General features: G+C 38.6%; 2 pseudogenes; both read right to left on the reverse strand.

The window, feature by feature from the left end:
• Positions 1 to 3,619: 3,619 nt before the first annotated feature.
• Positions 3,620 to 4,265, reverse strand: LOC107542421 (transmembrane protein 223 pseudogene; annotated as a pseudogene).
• A 5,766-nt stretch (positions 4,266 to 10,031) lies between these two features.
• On the reverse strand, positions 10,032 to 10,208 carry LOC107542439 (small integral membrane protein 11 pseudogene; annotated as a pseudogene).
• Between the last annotated feature and the right edge of the window lie 9,941 nt (positions 10,209 to 20,149).

The following is a 20,149-nucleotide window of genomic DNA, read 5'->3' on the forward strand; positions in this document are numbered from 1 at the left end:
TTTTAAAAAGCGTACAAAAAAAAAAAAAAAAAAAAAGCTCTGTTCAGCCTTCCATGTCTAGCCAAGGTGGAGTAATAGGGAACAAATTACCCTCATGTTTAAAACAACTAAAGAAATGAACAAAATATATGAGATAACAGTCTTTAAGACATTGGATATGAGGCAATGAATCTGGTCCCTGAGAGATAGGAAAAAAACAAGGTGAGCCTATGCCGTCCCAGCTTGCTGCCTTGAGAGAGTTTTGGGGCATGGTGCAGGGAGGAGCAGCCCAGGTGGAGGCTAGCAGACTTCCTGAGCTGGAGATGGAGATGGAGCTGAGCGCCCAGAGAGACAAAGGCAATTAGAGTTCGCAGGGAGGAGAACATGGAGGAGAGGGCAGCCCTGAGAGAGAACCCACAGATCTGCAGATATGGAAAGACTGCTTTCCTGTCCTATATTTCAGCGGAGTACTAATCACCAAATGCGTGTAAGAAAACTACTCAAAGCCAGGAAAAGAGCCACCCTAAAGGATTAGAGGGAACAACATTCAGCTTACATGGGGTTAAGAATTATGCCTGTTTCCACCAGCCAGCCTGAATCACTTCCTAATACCATAATTAATGGAGCATTAGGTAGGGTGTTCAGAAAGGCCATGCCTTAGTAGTGGGAAATAATTATCCCTAGACTAAGAGCTGCTCTAATCCTGCCTAACACACATTAAAAGCAAGACCCCAAAGGATCAAAATATACTCAAGCAATTAACCACATCCCAGGACAAAGCTCAAGAACTTTTACAGGAATGCAAAAAATATCCAGCAACCAAGAAGGTAAAGCCCACAATTCAGTTGAGAATTACCAGGAAGGCAAATAAGCAGGAAAATATGACTCACAATGATAAGATGGTCAGTCAATCAAAATCAAAGCAGAACTGATACAGATGTTAGAATTAGCAGGCAAGCACATTAAAACAGTAACAATTGCTTTGTTCCATTTGTTTAAAAAAGCTAGAGGAAAGGTTATACATGTCAAGTAGAGACATGGAAGATAATTTTTTAAAGCCCCAAACAAAATTTCTGCATTTGAAACTATACTATCTCAGGTTTTAAAATATACTGAGTGGGATTAAAGCGGATTAAACATTGAAGAAGAAAAACTTTAGTGACTTGAAAACAACAATAGAAACCACCTAAAATAAAATACAGTGCTACCTCGTTCGAAAACCGAGGGATCAACAGCCGACTACTAGGTCTCGGGATCTTGCCCTCAGCGGAAGCTGTGTGGCATGTTCGACTACCCAGGCGTGTTCAAAAACCGAAGCATTTACTTCCAGGTTTACGGCGTTCATAAACCGAAATGTTCGTCAACAGAGATGTTCAAAAACCAGGGTACCACTGTAGAGGGGAAAAACAGCAACAACAACAAAAACACAATTGTGAGCTCTGGGAACAATTAAAAAGAAACCATACAAAATAAAACAGAAGGAAAAAGACTCCAAAAAAAAAATAAATAAAATAACAGCAATGAAAAGATCCTCAGTATCACTAACCCTTAGGGAAATGCAAATCAACACTACAATGAGTTACCGCCTCACAGGTGTCAGAATGGCTATTAAAAAACAAAACAAGCCCACCGAGGTGTGGCTCAGAGGTTGAGCATCGACATAGAATCCAGGAGGCCATGTTCGATTCTGGATCAGGGCACATGCCCAGGTTTCGGGCTCAATCCACAGTCAGGGCATGCAGGAGGCAGCCGATCAATGACTCATCATTGACGTTTCAACTCTCTCTCTCCCTCTCCCTTCCTCTGTCTGAAATCAATAAAGATATATTTTTAAAAAACCAAAAAACACAGAAAATAACAAGTGGTGACAAAGATGTGGAGAAATTGGAACCCTTGTGCACCACTGGGAATGTGAAATTGTGCACCTACTAAGGAAAGCAGTATAGCAGTTCCTCAAAAAATTAAAAATAGAACTACCATATGAATCAGAAAATCCACTTCTGGATATAGACCCAAAAGAATTGAAAGCAGGGTCTCAAAAAGATACCCATATATGATGTTTACAGCAGCATTATTCATAATAGCTAACCCATGGAAGCAACCCAGACATCAACAGATGAGTGGATAAAGAAGATGTGGTCCATACATACAAGGGAATGTTATTCAGCCTTTAAAAAGGAAGGAAATTTTGCAACGGGCTACAGGAGAGCTGAACCTCAAGGATATTATACTAATAAAATAAGCCAATTACAGAAATGCAAGTATTGTCTGGTTCCACTTATATGAGGTACGTAGAGTAGTCAAAACCTTAAAGACAGAAAGTAGAACGGTGGTTGCCAGGGCTGTAGGAAGTGGGGGATGGGTGTTATTGTTTAATGAGCATAGAGCTTCAGTTTTGCAAGATGAAAAGAATTCTGAAGATGGATGGAAGTGATGGTTGCACAACCTGAATATACTCAATGCCACGAATTGTGTACTTAAAAATCATCAAAATGGTAAATTTTGTGTTATATATTTTTAGCACAATTTTCTAAAAAAATGAGTATTTACTGTTTGAGTCCATTTGTTTGACATAAATTTCTAGAAAATGTATCACTAATGTATGGTGACAGAAAGCAGGTTGTCAGATGAGAGGACAGGAAGGGGCAAGAATAAGGATTACAAAGAGGCATCATCTGGACTGGGGTTTTACAGGTGTAGACATGTCAAAATTCACCAAATTGTACGCTTCAAATATGTGCAGTTTTTGCATGCCAACTGAATCCCCAATAAAACTCTTTGTAAAAAAATTACCTCTGAAATTCCTGGCCAGTTTCTGGGGTTTGGGGGTTTTGGTTTATTTCTTTTTTTATTTTTTGGTGGTGGGGTTGGTCTCTGACTGAAATATTCCCTGGCCTTACCGGCTGATATGTTCAGATAAGGTCAAGCTATTGATAATAACCCATAATTCCTTGACAATATTGATAATAACCCATAACTCCACCTGCTAGTGTAGAACTTCAGCCCTACACACACACACACACACACACACACACACACACACACACACATGAGCCGCATTCAGACACTTTTGGGAGTCCCTGGGATCCAGCTGGCAGGACTGCATTTGCACTAAAACAAGTTACTTGTACCCCAGTCTCACCGAGTCCTCCATGAAACCTGTATCCTCAGGTTATACCTATAGTTTTTCTTTCCATCAGGTTCTCACACATGGCCAAGGGGTGAGACCAGGAGCAATCTCAGACAAAAACCAGGATGTCCTCTCTATTCCCCTTCTATTCTCCTCCCCTTGGGTCACTCCTCCAAAACTGCCAATAGATTCCTGCGTCCTGCCCCATAGGCTCATCAGACATGCCCAGGGAGATGTGAATTTCACTGGCCAACTCTAATGAGTGTAACTTACAATCCACATATATCAAGATGACAGTGTTGAAGCAACGTCTGTTAGGGCCTCTGGATTTAAGTTCTCCATGTATTCATTTGTTTTGTTGTTGTTTTTCAGGCACCTGCCCTTGGGATGACAGCTTTTATTTTCTGTTCATGAATCTTGTGCCCCCTTGTGTGACTCTGGTTTTCACTCCATCCCCAACGTTCAGTTTTTATTTCCCTCTGGGAGGGGTGAGTGTCCCAAGGTTGTTTTTCACAATCTACGGTTGGCGCCCACAGCATTGTCAAAGAGTTTTGTGATGGAGAAATGTCTAGTTTTGTTCAAGAAGGAGTAGAAGCGCTGGTCTTTGACCTTCAGAGACAACATGTCACCGCATTGGAACATGCAGGATACCTGGTTCAAGGGAACTGTGAAATGGGCACCCAAGCCAAAGGGGATGTGAGTGGTGAGGGTCATCTGCTCCCCTACAGCCTGAGCTCTCCTATAGCATCACTAAACACACAGAGAGGAGGGAGAAGATCAACACCAAGTACCAGGATACAGATGGTGCCACAGCCCCATGGCAAAGCCGGAGTGCCAAGGCGTGGAGCACACATCCAAGCAATCCCAGTCTGGAAACTCTGCACTGGGAGGCTGCGCTGGGTCCTGGGTAGAGCCAAAGCTACCATGGCCAGAGAGGCCCAGAAGATGTCCTGGCCCGAAGAGAACAGCCTGAGAACAGTTAAGAGGGGGTCCTGCTCATGCTGCAAGAGCAGCAGGTCCTGCAGCCGGTCGCCTAGTGCAGAGCTGGGTGCCCAGGCAGATTCTGCAGGGTGACAAGCAGCCACCCTGGCCACCTGCTGCCCAGGTGCCACCATGGCCTGGGACATACCACTTCCGGTGGCGGGACTACTTCCATGTATTCATTTCACAAATATGTAACACCACTCCCTAGGAAAAACCTGCAAACAAAAGGCTCCATAGCCGGTGTGATGGGCTGATATGTAAAGTATTACATTTGGCAGAGTTAGAAATTAAGGCATTACACTATGTTCTGCACCCCTGCAACCACCTACACTTAGACTCATCAAAACAAAGTCATCAGTTGCTTATCTGTTGGGTTCAAAGAACACTGCACTAGGTGTGGGACAATAAAGGTGGGGAAATATGGGACAACCAGGAGAACTGGTTTCCTTCCTTACACCACTCTCACTGCCCCAAGCTATGAAGGAAAAACAGAAAGGAGATAATGACATCTATGCCCAATGCCTCCACCTTCCCCCTGCTCTGTGATCTGTGCAGGAAGGTGAGTTCTAATACACAGTACCACATTAAATTGAGACAGCCGAGAACCTAATCGACTATGCAGAGTGAGGGAGATGTTAATGAGCTTGGTTGTGGTGATCTTTTCACAATGCATACATGTATCAAAACATCAAATTGCAGCCCTACCCAGCTTCTCGGTAGTTAGAGCATCTGCCCCCGAACTTAGCACTTATTTGCCTTTAAAAAATCTTCTCTTCTTTTATTTGTGATAGATATTTTCACTGCATATAGAATTTGAGGTTGACTCTTCTTTCAGTACAGATTCTCCTCGACTTACGAAGGGGTTCCGTCCCAATAAACCCATTGCATTGTTAAGTAGAAATGCATTTAGTACACCTAACCTACCAAACATCACAGCTTAGCCTAGCACACCCCAAATGTGCTCAGAACACTTACATTAGCCTAAAATTGGACAAAAACACCAAACAAAATCTTAGTTTATAATAAAGTGTTGTCTAGCTCATGCTGATTATTATGCATATCACTTTCATACTATTGTAAAGTTGAAAAATCACAAATTGAACCATTATTAAGTTGGGACCATGTATATTTTAAATATATCACTCCATCATCTTCAGGCTTGCACAGTGCCTGATGTAAAGTCTGATGAATATAATGTCCTCCTTATGGACGATTTCATTATTCTCTTGCCATCTTCAAGATTTCCCCCTTATCACTCATTTTCAGCAGTTCGACTATGTTGTGCTAGTTGTGTTTTTGTTTGTATTTATTTTGCTTGGGGTCCTCTGAGCTTCCTGGATCTGGAGTCTGTTGTTTTCCATTCATTTTGGGAACATCTCAGCTTTACCTCTTTTTCTGTCTTCCTCTTTCTCTTATCCTTGTAGGACTCAGTTACATGTGTAGTTAGACCATTTCATATTGTTCCACAGCTTTTGGATGCTGTTGTTTTTTTTTTTTGTCCTGCTTTTTTGCTCCTTACATTTCAGTGTTGACCTATCTTCAAATTCACTGTTACGTTCCTCTGTTACGTTAATTGTGCTAATAAGCCTGTTGAAGGAATTCTTCATGTCTCATATCATGGTTGTACTAACCTGCTTGGGCAGAGCCTATCTCCAAATACAGTCAAATTGGAGAGTTAAGACTTCAACATATAAGTTTGGAGGGAAAGAGGGGAGGTCACAATTTAATCCATAAAAATGGTGTTCATTTATAGCATTCTCATTTAATTCTTTTTTAGAATTTCTGTCCATCTGATAAAATTCCCCATCATTCATGCCGTTTACCTTTTCCTCTAGAACCTTTTAACATATTAATAACTATAACATAGTTATTTTAAAGTCTCTGATAGTTTCAACAGATGCAGCATCTCTATATCTAACTCTGTTGACTACTTTATCTAATTTTATCTTGCTTTTTGGTATCTCTTGTAATTTGATTGAATGTTGGACTTTGTGTGTATAAGAATAGTAGAGACTGAGGTAAATTATATTTATACCCAGAAATGGGCATGCATGTTCTCCTATAAGGCAATTAGTATGTGGTGGATTGATTCTACTGAATGTCTACCCAAGGCCAGATTCATGGGTGTGTGATGCAAAGCCTCATTACTTAGAAACATCGTGCACTTGGTTTAATGCTCTGCTGTTACCATCTAGAAATTCTTAAAAATTTTAAACAAGAGGCTTCACATTTACATTCTGCACTGGACCCTGCAAATTATGCTGCTGGTCTTGCTCATAAGTATGAGTTTGTAACTGCTTCAGAAAATTCAGAAGTAAGGAATGATGGGAATTTCAGACTTTATGCATGAGTGTACCTGACTTAGGAGTACAGCTGTATATATTTGGACAAGCAAATATATACAGCCAATAAGATAGTGACCTTCAAAACCCACTAAGATCTGATCTAGAAATGAAATGTATAAGCCACTAACAGAACTAGATGTTGCCTCAAAGGCCTTGATCATAAAGTAATATAAATTAGGGTAGGTAAATAACATGACTGGGAAGAATTTTCCCCTTAAAATTGTACTCTCCAGGTTAAATTAAGAAATGATCAATGTGAATATATTTTTAAAGATAGAATAATTAGGATAAGCTAATATATCTTATAACCTTATAAATGTTCTTTGAATTATACTATAAATTTGATTATTTATTAAATTCAAGTATAATAATACATATTCTTTTTCTTTAAAAATACAACATAATTGTATGCTTTTTATAAATAAAATATAATAAAATTTATTTTATATATACCTAGTTTATCCTCACCCAGGGATATGATTATTGATTTTAGAGAGAGAGGGAAAGAAACATCAATGTGTGAGAGAAAACATAAATTGGTTGTTCCCTATAAGCGCCCTGACCAGGGATGAAACTGCAGCCTATTGGTGTACGGGACAATGCTCCAACCAACTGAGCAACCTGGCCAAGAATAAAATTTATTTTAAATCACTAAAGGGTAATGAAGGGAGATAGGTTAAATAATATGTTAAAATTGATACAAATAAAAGAGTATACTATATATTTTTCCTTCCATCAGGGAAATAAAAATACCATGGCAAATAAAAAGAAAATCTATAAGGGGAAAAAATGCAAGCCTATCTGAAATTTACTTTCTCTTTCAAAGTGTATTAAGATAAAGTTTGTTGTAAGATAAAAAAACAAAAAATAACAATGACAAACAAGATGTTTATTTCTCTTTCCACAGGGAAAGAGTCCAGACTAATTTGGTCCTCTTGGTGTGAGGGACCCAGGCTCTTTCCATCTTCTTTCTACTCTATGGATGGCTTGTGACTTCCATTTTCAAGAGTCCTCATGATCTAATATGACTACTGGAGTTCCAGTTATTTTGTCTGCACTTTAGATAGCAAGAAGGAGGAAGGACATTACAAAATGAAAAAAGAATCAATCCAACAAGTGAACATAAATAATCCCTCTAAACCTTTATGCAGCCAACATAGAAGCAACTAAATATATAAAGCAGCTATTGGTGGGAATAAAGGGAGAGATTGACAGTAATACAGTCATCTTAGGGAACTTCAACACCCCATTGACATCACTGGATAGATCTTCCAGCCAAAAATTCAACAAGGAAATAGAGGTCTTAAATGATACATTAGACCAGATGGACTTAATTGATATTTTTAGAGAATTTCATACTAAAAACAGCAGAATATACATTTTTTTCAAGTGCACATGGAACATTTTCCAGGAGAGCCAAATATTAGGCCACAAAACAAATCTCAGTAAATTTAAGAAGTTTGAAATCATATCAAGCATCTTCTCCAGGCACAATGGTGTGAAACTAGTAATCAATTACAGAAACCAACTAAAACACACACAAACACATAGAGGTTAAATAATGTATTACTAAACAATGAATGGATTAACAATGAGATCAAGGGAGAAATCAAAAGATACCTAGAAAAAATGAAAATAAAAGCACAACAACCTGAAATCTATGGTACATGGCGGAAGCAGTCCCAGTGAGGAAATACATAACAATACAGGCCTGACTCAAGAAACAAGAAAAATCTCAAATAAACAAGCTAACCTTCCATCAAACAAAACTAGAAAAAGAACAACAAGCAAAGCCCAAGTAAGTAGAAGGAAAAATATAATAAAGATCAGAGTACCCTGGCTGGTTAGAGCACTGGCCCATGCACCTCAGGGTCACGGGTTCGATTCCTGGTTAAGGGAATGTACCTAGGTTGCAGGTTCAATCCCTGGCCCTGGTTGGGGGCACGTGCTAGATGCAACCAACTGATGTTTCTCTCCCACATTGATGTTTCTCTCTCTCTCTCTCTCTGTCTCCCTCCCCTCCTTTCTACTCTCTCTAAAAATCAATGGGAAAAAATATCCTCAGGTGAGGATCAACAAAAATAAATAGATAGATGATAGATGATAGATAGATAGATAGATGATAGATAGATATAGATAGATAGATAGATAGATAGATAGATAGATAGATAGATAGATGATAGATAGATAGATATAAAGCCCAAAGTGGAAATAAATTAAATAGAGTCTAAAAAAAAAATACAAAAGATTAATGAAACCAAGGGCTGGTTCTTTGGAAAGATTAAAAAAAAAAAAAATAGATAAAATCTTTAACCAGACTCATTAAGAATAAAAGAGTAAAAGCTCAGATGAATAAAATCAGAAAGAACCCAAATAAATAAAATAAGATAGAGGAGAAATGACAACTGAAAAACAGAAATACAGAGGATTATAAGAAAATACTATGAACAATTATATGCCAGCAAGTTGAACAATCTGGAAGAAATGGACAAATTACCAGAAACATACAATCTTCCAAGACTGAATCAAGAAGAAACAGAAGCTCTAGCTGGTTTGGCTCAGTGGTTAGAGCATCGGGCTGTGGACTGAAGGGTCCCGGGTTCAATTCCAGCCAAGGCCATGTACCTTGGTTGCAGGCTCAATTGATCCCTGGCCCGGTTGGGGTGTGTGCGGGAGGCAACCAATGGATGAGTCTCTCTCACATGGATCTTCCCCAGACCCCTTTCACTCTCTCTGAAAAGCCATGGGAAAAATATCCACCAGTGAGGATTAAAAAAAGAAGAAGAAGAAACAGAAAGTCTAAACAGACCAATTACAACCAATGAAATCAAAGCAGTAATAAAAAAAACTCTCAACAAACAAAAGTCTTAGACTAGATGGCTTCACAGGTGAACTTTACCAAATATTCAACCTATCCCCCTCAAACTATTCCAAAAATTTCAAGAGGAGGCAAGGCTCCCAGGCTCATTTTATGAGGCTAGCATTATCCTTATTCCAAAATAAGACATTACAAAGACATTATAAAAAGAAGAAAATTATAGACCAATATCCCTGCTGAATATAGATGTAAAAATCCTCAACAAAATATTAGTAAACTGAATTCAGCAATACATTAGAAAGATCATTAAAAATCCCATACAAGTGGGATTTATTTTTGGGATACAAACTTGGTTTGATATCCACAAATCAGTTAATATGATATACCACATAAACAAAATGAAGGATAAAACTAATATGGGGTGTTGTTTTTGTTTTTTTACAAAGGTATTTTATTTACTAGAGATAATATTGGTTCTTTAAAAGCATCTAATGGTTCACATCACCTTAGTTAAAGTTTCAGGCTGGAAGTTTATTCTCTGGCATGTCCCTCAGCAGTGAAGAATTCCATCTCTCTTCTGGGCTGGAGTCCCTAGAGGTCAAGTGCGAATCTTTTCATTTGGACGGGCTCCCTCCTCCCCATGGAGCACCTACTCCGGGTTCTGGTGGATGAAACATCTCTTTAAAAGGTGAGCGTCCATGACAGTAACTGCTTCTGTCTGGTGAGCGCCTGCAGCTCCCTGAGGACCGTGGCCAGAAAGGCCTCTGGCTTCCCTTTAGCTATCTTTCTTCTCTGGCTGCTTCTTCTTTTCAGCTTTGAGCTGTTGCTGTCTTACCTCAAATCTTTTCCTCTGGTATATTTTGACTCTGGCAAATGCCAGGCAGAGAATTAATGTCTTTGCTGCCAAGATATGCAGCAGGAGGGGCACGTGATCCAGAACCTTCCAGTTCATGCTGGACCGACTGTGAGTCACTCCCGGTCAGTGCAGATCCTGGACCAGCACATGAGCAGCAGCAGCTCCCAGGCTCATTTTATGAAACTTGGGATCAGGCTTGCTGGTCCCAAGAGTCGGAGACTTGAGCTGTGGATGAAAAAACTACACCTTCTGGTGACGTCCCTCTCAGGGCCTCGGTCCCATAGTTTAAGTCAAGGAGGCTGCAGCTCCCAGGGCCGAGAAGGCTGTGGCCCTCCAGGGTAAATATGATCTGGCCATATATGACAAACCTACAGCCAACATCAAACTCAATGGGCAAAAACTAAAACCATTTCTCCTAAGAACAGGAACAAAACAGGGGTGTCCAGTTTCACCACTCTTATTCAACACAGTACTGGAAGTCCTAGCCACAGCAATCAGACAAAAAGAAAACATAAAGGGCATCCAAATTGGAAGGGAGGAAACAAAACTATCATTATTTGCAGATGACATGATATTGCACATAGCGAATCTTAAAGACTCCACTAAAAAACTACTAGATTTAATAAATGAATTCAGCAAGGTAGCAGGATACAAAATTAACACCCAGAAATCTATGGCATTTTTATGGCACCAATAATGAACTCTCAGAAAGAGAAACTAAAAAAACAATCTCGTTTACCATTGCAACTAAAAAAATAAGATACCTAGGAATAAACTTAACCAAAGATGTAAAAGACCTTTACTCAGAAAACTACAGGACACTGAAAAAAGAAATAGAGGAAGATATAAACAAATGGAAAAATATACCATGTCCATGGATTGGAAGAATTAACATCCTTAAAATGTTCATTCTACCCAAAGCAATCTATAGATTCAATGCAACCCCTATTAAAATACCAACAGCATATTTCACAGATCTAGAACAAGCACTTCGAAAATTTATATGAAACTAAAAAACACCCTGAATAGCCACGCAATCTTGAGAAAAAAGAACAAAGTTGAAGGAATCACAATACCAGCTATCCAGTTATACTGCAAAGCCACTGTAATTAAAACAGCCTGGTACTGGCATAAGAACAGACATGTAAATCAGTGGAACAGAACAGAGAACCCAGAAATTGACACACTCCATTATGGTCAATTACTAATATTTGACAAAGGAGGCAAGAACATACAATGGAGTAAAGACTGTTTCTTCAATAAATGGTGTTGGGAAAATTGGACAGATACATGCAAAAAAATGAAACTAGACCACCAACTTTCACCATACACAAAAGTAAATTCAAAATGGATAAGACTTAAATGTAAGGCAGGAAACCATAAAAATCCTAGAGGAAAACACAGGCAGCAAAATCTCAGACATCTTTCGTAGCAATATGTTTGCTGATACATCTCCTAGGGCAAGAGAAACTAAGGAGAAAATAAACAAATGGGACTGCATCAAAATAAAAAGCTTCTGTACAGCAAAAGAAACCATCAACAAAATGAAAAGGGAGCCCACTGTATGGGAGAACATATTTGCCAATGACACATCAGATAAAAGGCTAATATCCAAAATATATAAGGAACTCATACAACTTAACAAAAGGTAGACTAAAAATCCAATGAAAAAATGGGCAAAGAACCTAAATAGATACTTCTCCAAAGAGGACATACAGATGGCTAAGAGACATATGAAAAAATGCTCAAAGTCGCTAATCATCAGAGAGATGCAAATTAAAACCACAATGAGGTATCACTTCACAACTGTCAGAATGGCTATCATCAACAAGTGCTGGCGGGGGTGTGGAGAAAAGGGCACCCTAGTACACTGCTGGCGGGAATGCAGACTGGTGAAGCCCCTATGGAAAGCAATATGGAGTTTCCTCAAAAGATTAAAAATTGACCTGCCATTTGACCCAGTGATCCCTCTTCTAGGAATATATCCTAAGGAACCCGAAACACCAATCACAAAGAACTTATGCACCCCTATGTTCATAGCAGTGCAATTTACAATAGCTAAGATCTGGAAACAGCACAAGTGCCCATCAGTAGATGAGTGGATAAAAAAGCTGTGGGACATTTACACCATGGAACACTATGCAGCTATAAAAAAGAAGGATCTTTTGGCACAGCATAGAGGGAACTAGAAAGTATTATGCTAAGTGAAATAAGCCAGTCAGAGAAAGACAAGTACCACATGATCTCACTTATATGTGGAATCTAATAAACAAAATAAACTGATGTACAAAATGTATCCAGAGACATAGAAGCATGGAGCAGATTGAGGGATCTCGGAGGGAAGGTGGAGAGGGGAGAGGGGGTGAGGAGAGATTAATCAAAGAACTTATACGTTTATGAGCATAACCCATGGACACAGACATTTGTGTGGGGAAGGTCTGGGGGTGGGATGGATGAGGGGTGGAGGGGATTAATGGTGATAAAAAGGGGACATCTGTAATATTTTCAACAATAAAGATAAAGAAACTAAAAAACAATAATATGATCACATCAATAGATGCAGAAAATGCTTTTGACAAAATGCAGCACCCATTTATGATAAAAACTCTCAGCAAAGTGGGAAAAGAGGGAACATACCTCAACATAATAAAGGCCATATATGACAAACCACAGCTAACCACATATTCAGTGGGGAAAAGCTAAAAGTATTTTCCTTAAGATCAGGAACAAGACAGGGATGTCCCCTTCCACCACTCTTATTCAACATAATATTGAAGTTCTACCCACAGCAATGAGAGAAGAAAAAGAAATAAAAAACATCCAAATTGGAAAGGAGGAAGTAAAACTGTCATTATTTGCAGATGACATGATACCACATACAGGGAACCCTAGTGATTCCACTATAAAACTACTAGAACTGATAAATGAATTCAGTAAAGTATCAGGGTATAAAATATATATTCAGGAATCAGTTGTATTTTTATACATCAACATTGAACTATCAGAAAGAGAAAGTAAGAAAACAATCCCATTTGCAATTGCATTAAAAAACACACCTAGGAATAAATTTAACCAAGGAGGTAAAAGACCTGTACTTGGAAATCTGTAAGACACTGAAGAAAGAAATTAAAGAAGATACAAATAAATGTAGGCATATACTGTATTCATAGATAGAATGAATTAACATCATTAAAATGTTCATACTACCCAATCTATAGATTCAATGCAATCTCTATGAAGATGCCAATGGTGCTTTTCACAGAACTAGAGCAAATAATCCAAAAATTTATATAGAACTGCAAAAAACCTACATAGCCACAGCAATCTTGAAAAACAAACAAACTTGGAGGTATCATGCTACCTGATATCAAACTGTACCACAATCAAAATAGCATGGTACTGGCATAAAAATAGATACATGGGTCAATGGAACAGAATAGAGAGCCCAGTAATAACCCATGCCTATTTGGTCAATTAATATATGACAGAGTAGACAAGAACATACAGTGGGGTAAAGATGGGTTATTCAATAAATGGTGTTAGGAAAATTGGATAGATATGTGCCAAAAAAATGAAACTAGACAAACTGCTTACACCATATACAAGAATAAAATCAAAATAGATTAAAGACTTAAATGTAAAACTCAAAACCATAAAATTCCTGGAAGAAAACATAGCCAGTAACCTCTTTTACATTTCTCTTAGCAATACTTTTTTCTGATATGTCTTCTCAAGCAAGGGAAACAAAAGAAAAAAATAAACAAACTAAAAAGTTTTTGCGCAGCAAAGGGAACTGTCAATAAAACAAAAAGACAACCTGCTGATTCAGAGAAGATATTTGCCAATGATATACCCAATAAGGGTTTAATATCCAAAATGTATCAAGAACTCATATGAATAAAACCAAAAAATCCAACCCAATTAAAAAATGGGCAGAAGACCTGAATAGACACTTATCCAAAGAGGACATACACATGGTCAAGAGACATATGAAAAGATGCTCTACATTACTAATCATCAGAGAGATGCAAATTAAAACGATAATGAGATATCACCTCACATCTGTCAGAATGGCTACCATCCATAAATCAACAAACAACATGTATTGGTGAGGATGTGGAGAAAAGGGAGCCCTTGAGAAGGCAAATTGGTGCAGCCACTATGGAGAAAAGTATGGAACTGCCCTTATGACCCAGCGATTTCACCTCTGGGATATATTCAAAGAAGCCCAAAACACTAATTGGAAAGAATATATGTACCCCTATGTTCATTGCAGCGTTATTTACAATAGCCAAGATATAAAAGGAAACCCAAGTGCCCATCAATAGATGAGTGGATAAAAAAGTTGTGGTACATATATACAATAGGATAGTACTTGGCCATAAAAAACAGATGAAATCTTACCATTAGTGACAACATGGATGGATTTAAAGGGTATTATGCTCAGTGAAATAAGTAGGACAGAGAAAGACAAATACCATTTGAGTTCACTTATATGTGGAATCTAAAGAACAAAATAAATGAACAAACAAAACAGAAACAGACTCATAGATGCAGAGAACAAAATGATGGTTGTCAGAGGGGATGGGTTTGAGGGAGCTGAGTGAAAAAGGTGAAGAGATTAAGAAATACAAATCGGTAGTTACAAAATAGTCACAGAGATATAAAATACAGCATAGGGAATATATTCAATAATGCTGTAGTAACTATGTATGGTGTCAGGTGGGTACTTGAATTATCAGGGAGATCACCTTGTAAATAATAAAATTGTCTAACCACTATGCTATACATCTGAAACTAGTATAAAACAATATTGAATATCAACTATAATAGAAAAATAAAATTTTAAAAATCCTTAAGTTCTTACATTTAAAAATTGCAATGTCTAGCCCAGCTGGGCATGGCTCAGTGGTTGAACATCAACCTAGGATCCAGGTGATCGGGGTTCAATTCCCTGTCAGGGCACATGCCCAGGTTGTGGGCTTGATCAATGACTCTCTCATCATTGATGTTTCTATCTCTCTCTCTCCCTCTCCCTTCTTCTCTCTGAAATCAATAAAGACATATTTTAAAAAAACAAACAAAAAAACACACAAAAAAACCCCAAAACAACAACAACAACAAAATTGCAATGCCTATAAAATATTACACATTATAGGCATTTTATTCTTGTCAAGGACACTTTTGAAAAAGCAGATGAAAGCTATGGATCCCTTCTGCAGAAAAGGGCAAAATGTTCCAATAAACTCTTTACAAAATGTTCCAAGAGGTCATGGGCCACCTATTTTGATTGGTCATAGATCTAAAAATTTAAAATTCATAAACCAAACTCATTTTAGTAACTTAATACTTCTGATTTCGAGCTGGGTGGAGGAATAGAAACACTAAATAGCTGTCTGAATAAAAAGAAGATTACTATATATTAGATGTTGCAAAGCCTAAAGATGGGCTTTGTCTCGCTTCATGATGTTTTGATTTTTTTTTCTAAAACAATAATCACTATTTGTAAATGAGATTTCACACAAGGGCCTATATTTTCAAAGTTTCTTCAAAAATTAAAAATCTAGTGTCACTAGACACATATTACTCCCTTACAGGCTGCAAGAGCTTTCAGTCCACTTCTTGTCTCGCCCACCAAGCCTGCTGTCTGGCCCTTACAGGCATTTGAGTTTGGAACTCCCAAATAAATCTTGGGTTTACTTTTTTTTTTTTTTTTGCACTTTTATTATTTATTTATTTTTTAATTCTCACCAGAGGATATTTTTTCCATTGCTTTTCAGAGAGAGTGGAAGGGAGAGAGAGAGAAACATCATGTGAGAGAGACACACCAATTGGTTGCCTCCAGCAAATATGCCGGGGACTGAGCCTGCAACTGAGGTGTGTGCCCTTAGCTGGAATCGAACCCAGGACTCTTCAGTCTGCAGGCAGATGCTCTAACCACTGAGGAAGCCAGCTAGGGCTAGTTATAGCACTCTTACATTTCAATAAGGCTTTGGGTTTTCTCTTTCCCCAAAAGTTAACACTGTGGTGGAAAGGCCCACTATTCCCTATTAACACTTAATACAACCAAAGATAAAATGAATGGTAAACCAACACCCCTAAAGAATTTAGGTTAGGTATAAAAATTATCCTACAATAACATTTGTATTTATTATTTAAAATGCTATGAGGAAATTAAAAAGTCCTTCAATTAAGAATATTAAATACATATCCTCTTACTTTATTTTTTTAAATTTCTCTTTATTGTTGAAAGTATTATAGATGTCCCCTTTTTTCTCATCAATCCCCTCCACATGGCACCGGCCCCTGCCCCTGCCTCTGCCCCCTAAGCCTTCTCCACACCATTGTCTGTGTCCACGGGTTAATCTAAGTACATGTCCTCTTAAAAAGAATGGAGGAGCTTCCCATACCCCCTCCCCACCCTGCTCACTCTCTACCCTGTATACCTGGAGTCGGAGATCAATCCAGTTGTCACTGGCACTTAAACAACACTTGAGCCACTAAAGCAAGTGGGCTCCTGTTGACACAATCTGGACAGTTCTTTCTCCAAGAAATACTAGGGTTTTTGTTGTTGTTGTTTAATGGGCTATACAATCCTGGTCTCACTTCCATAATTGGCATTCCTAAACCATACAACACACTCATAGTTTAAAACCAATTCCAGAAGCAATTATCCAATATTTGTTAAAGGGGAAGACCCCTTTCTGAGGCTGGAAAACTAGGGGAAGATCACAGTGACTTTTCAGGGACCCAAAGGTTTGCATACTGAGTGTGGACCCACCATTCCTAGGGAAACAGAAAGGCTGGAGAGAAGCATTGGGTGAAGCAGGGGTTCCTTCTGGTTAATCTTCAAGCAGTCCCCAGGAAGCATTCCTTACTTAGAAACATGACTTTCAGTGGAATGCTAAGTCCATACGAAGGAAGGCTGAATTCTGGTGTGAGGGGAATGCAGGAGTCGTCAGACAGTGAAGTCTAAGGTACCTTTGGTTAATTACCTCATTTTTTATGCAGCCGTTAGGAAAACTTCTTGATACACAAGGCTTCTTTGAGAACTGCAAAGTCGTGGGTAGTTTTGCTTCCTTTTCTTGTGTTTTTATAGGTCGACAGCTGCACATAGAGCTATAGCGCAGGGGAATACATTCAAGATTATCGCCTCTATTTTTATTTTAACAAGGAAACACAAAAACGTTCTACTACATGTAATGGGCTTGGAACACATCGGGAACAGAAGGGTGTGAGTTTAGGATCCTTGTTTCTGAGGCAGGACAAACCCTTCCCAGGGCCTCCTTTCTGCTCATCCCCTGCGCTTCTGGGTTTACATTTTTAAAACCCTAAGATTCTGTCACTTTCTTCCTTGGTTTTATCCTGAGTTCAGGGATAAAACAAAAAACAAATGTGAAAGTAGAAGGTTCTTAAAAGGTTTTCCTCTTCTTAAGTTCTCCTCACCAGGAGATGGGTTGAGAAAGGTAGAGAAGGGGATGGGGCAGAAGAGAAAAGGCAGACACATTTTGTGAACATGAAGGAAGTGCCCCAAGGGTGACAGGCCTAGCTCTTAAATAGATGAGGGTCAGTAGAGGATGCTCCTGGTGTCACTGGGAGTGGGGCATGAAGCTGTTTCATCTTGGGGTGGTTTGCTTTACAAGTTTATATTCTGGTTAGGTGTGGTCTTGCTGTGGGGAAATGATACCAAAGTGGGAACATGTGTCCTAGCTGTAGAAAGTTCCACCCAGGGTGGAGTTTCTATCCTCACCATCTGTTCCTGAGGGCTTCCATCCATCTCCTTGGTGCTCTGGCATCCTGCCTTGACAGATGGTTCAGCTCAGTATCATAGATAATATATCTCCGAATACTTTTTCAACTCCTAACTTGTGCTTAACATTTTTAGCTGACAATTTTTTCTACAATCATCTTAGGCAGTTTACAAAGGACAACATATTAAACATTATATATTGTGTATTATTTATTTAACACTTACTGATCATTTATTATGTCAGGCACTGTTCAAAATGCTTTTATTGAGTAATTTACTCCTCACAAATACCCTATGGTGTGGGTCCTCTCATTCCCACATATGCAGAACTAGTTTCAAAAACAATTAAAGAGTAAAATTCCAAAACAACTTTGAGTTAAAAAATAATGAAACTTTAAAAAGTTAAGCTCACTCTACTCAGATATATTTAAATATTTAAAAATCCAAATCCAAATATCATAGCTTAATATTTCAACTACAAAGGTGATTAAATTATGAGGCTCCAAATGAATACAATTGAGTTATCAAAAAATGAATTGTTCTCTTGGAGATTTTTGCTACCAAAGATTCATCAAAGGGAAGAAAGGGGTGATTTCCCCTAAAAACAGGCAAGCTTTTCTGTTCCAGAATTTGGGGCTCTCCCATTTCAGGGATGTAGTTTACAGATTGTTTATTTGTTTGAGGTTTGTTTATTTGATTGCAGGACACCAAAGAGGTCTTTTCTGGAGGAAGACCTAGGCTAACTGAGATAAACAGCCTAGATTGTCTGTGAGGATAACTGGATATGCAAAAGGTGTTTTGAAGGGAAAGGGGATGGATTACCTAGAAGGGAGTAAGGTGGATTTGTAGAGACCAGAGCCTGGAAGGCGGGTCTGGACAATGACCACCCGAAAATAACCAAAATGACACAGATCAGAGACCTCTCCTTATTTTCCTGGGCCCTGGCAAAACCCAAGGGAAGGGAAGATAATTATTTGCCATGGGTGGGGGAGGGGGGATGATATCAGATTTTTGTTGATATTGGCAAGTGGAAGCTTGAGGCCAGACATAATATGATTTACAAAAATAAGTAAATGTGGTACTTCGTATACTTTGAGTATTGTGTATCAATTCTTTTCTCTCATAGCCAATGTTTGTTTTTCTGCTCTTAAGCAAAATCCTTCTGTGAGTGGACCCGTTTTCTTTCATTTCCTCCACCTCATTTTTATTGCCTTGGTTTTCCCAGGTTAGCTGTAGCAAGTAGATGCCTTTATGCTGATACCCACAGACTTATCTTGCCCTACTTCCTAAGTTAATATCTCCCAAGGTCAATTACGCTATCATTTGGTGAGCATTAGAAATTCATCACCCACACACACACCCAGTCTGAGAACCAGCTATGACTGGTCCCTAAATGGCTCCCTGAGTTTTCTTGGTGGCCTTCGAGAATCTTAGAATTACAATATGACCCAAAAATTCCACTCTTAGGTATGTACCCAAGAAAGCTGAAAACATATGTTCACCCAAAAGCTTGTACATGAATGTTCATAGGAGTATTATACATAATAGCCAAAAAGTAGAAGCAGCCCTGGCTGGTGTGGCTCAGCTGGTTGGGCATCTTCCCATGCATCAAAAGTTTGCCGGTTCAATTCCCAGTCAGGGCACATGCCCAGGTTGTGGTCTTGATCCCTGGTGGGGGCATGCAAGAGGCAGCCAATTGATGATTCACTCTCACATTGATGTTTTTCTCTCTTTCTCCCTCTCGCTTTCCCTCTTTTTCTAAAAATCATTTTAAAAATATATTTTTTAAAGTGGAAACAATTCAAATGTCCATAAACAAGTGAATGAATCAACCAAAATTAATAGAATATGATCAAGTAATAAAAAGAAATAAAGTACTGATACATTGAAAACATTATGCTGAGCGAAAGAAACCAGACACAAAGAATATATTGTATGATTCCATTTATGTGAACTATTCAGAATGGGAAAATCCAGAGACAGAAAGTAGTACAGTTGCCAGGGACAAAGGACAGGGGAAGGTGGGAGTGACTCCTAACAGGTACTGGATGATAGAAATATTCTGGAATTCGACAGTGGTGACAGTGGCACAACATCACAAATATACTAAAAACCATTGAATCATATGCTTTAAAATGGTGAATTTTATGTTATGTGAATTACATCTTAATTTAAAATTTTAATATTCTAAAGTAAGATGAAGAAAAAGGAGGACGAGGAGGGGGAGAAAAGGAAAGAGAAGAAAGAAGAGAGAATAAGAATCCACTAGCCTTACGGAGAAGTCGAG

Source organism: Miniopterus natalensis, chromosome 1 (genome assembly GCF_054644295.1).
Source record: "Miniopterus natalensis isolate mMinNat1 chromosome 1, mMinNat1.hap1, whole genome shotgun sequence".
In the NCBI taxonomy this organism is placed as follows: Eukaryota; Metazoa; Chordata; class Mammalia; order Chiroptera; family Miniopteridae; genus Miniopterus; species Miniopterus natalensis.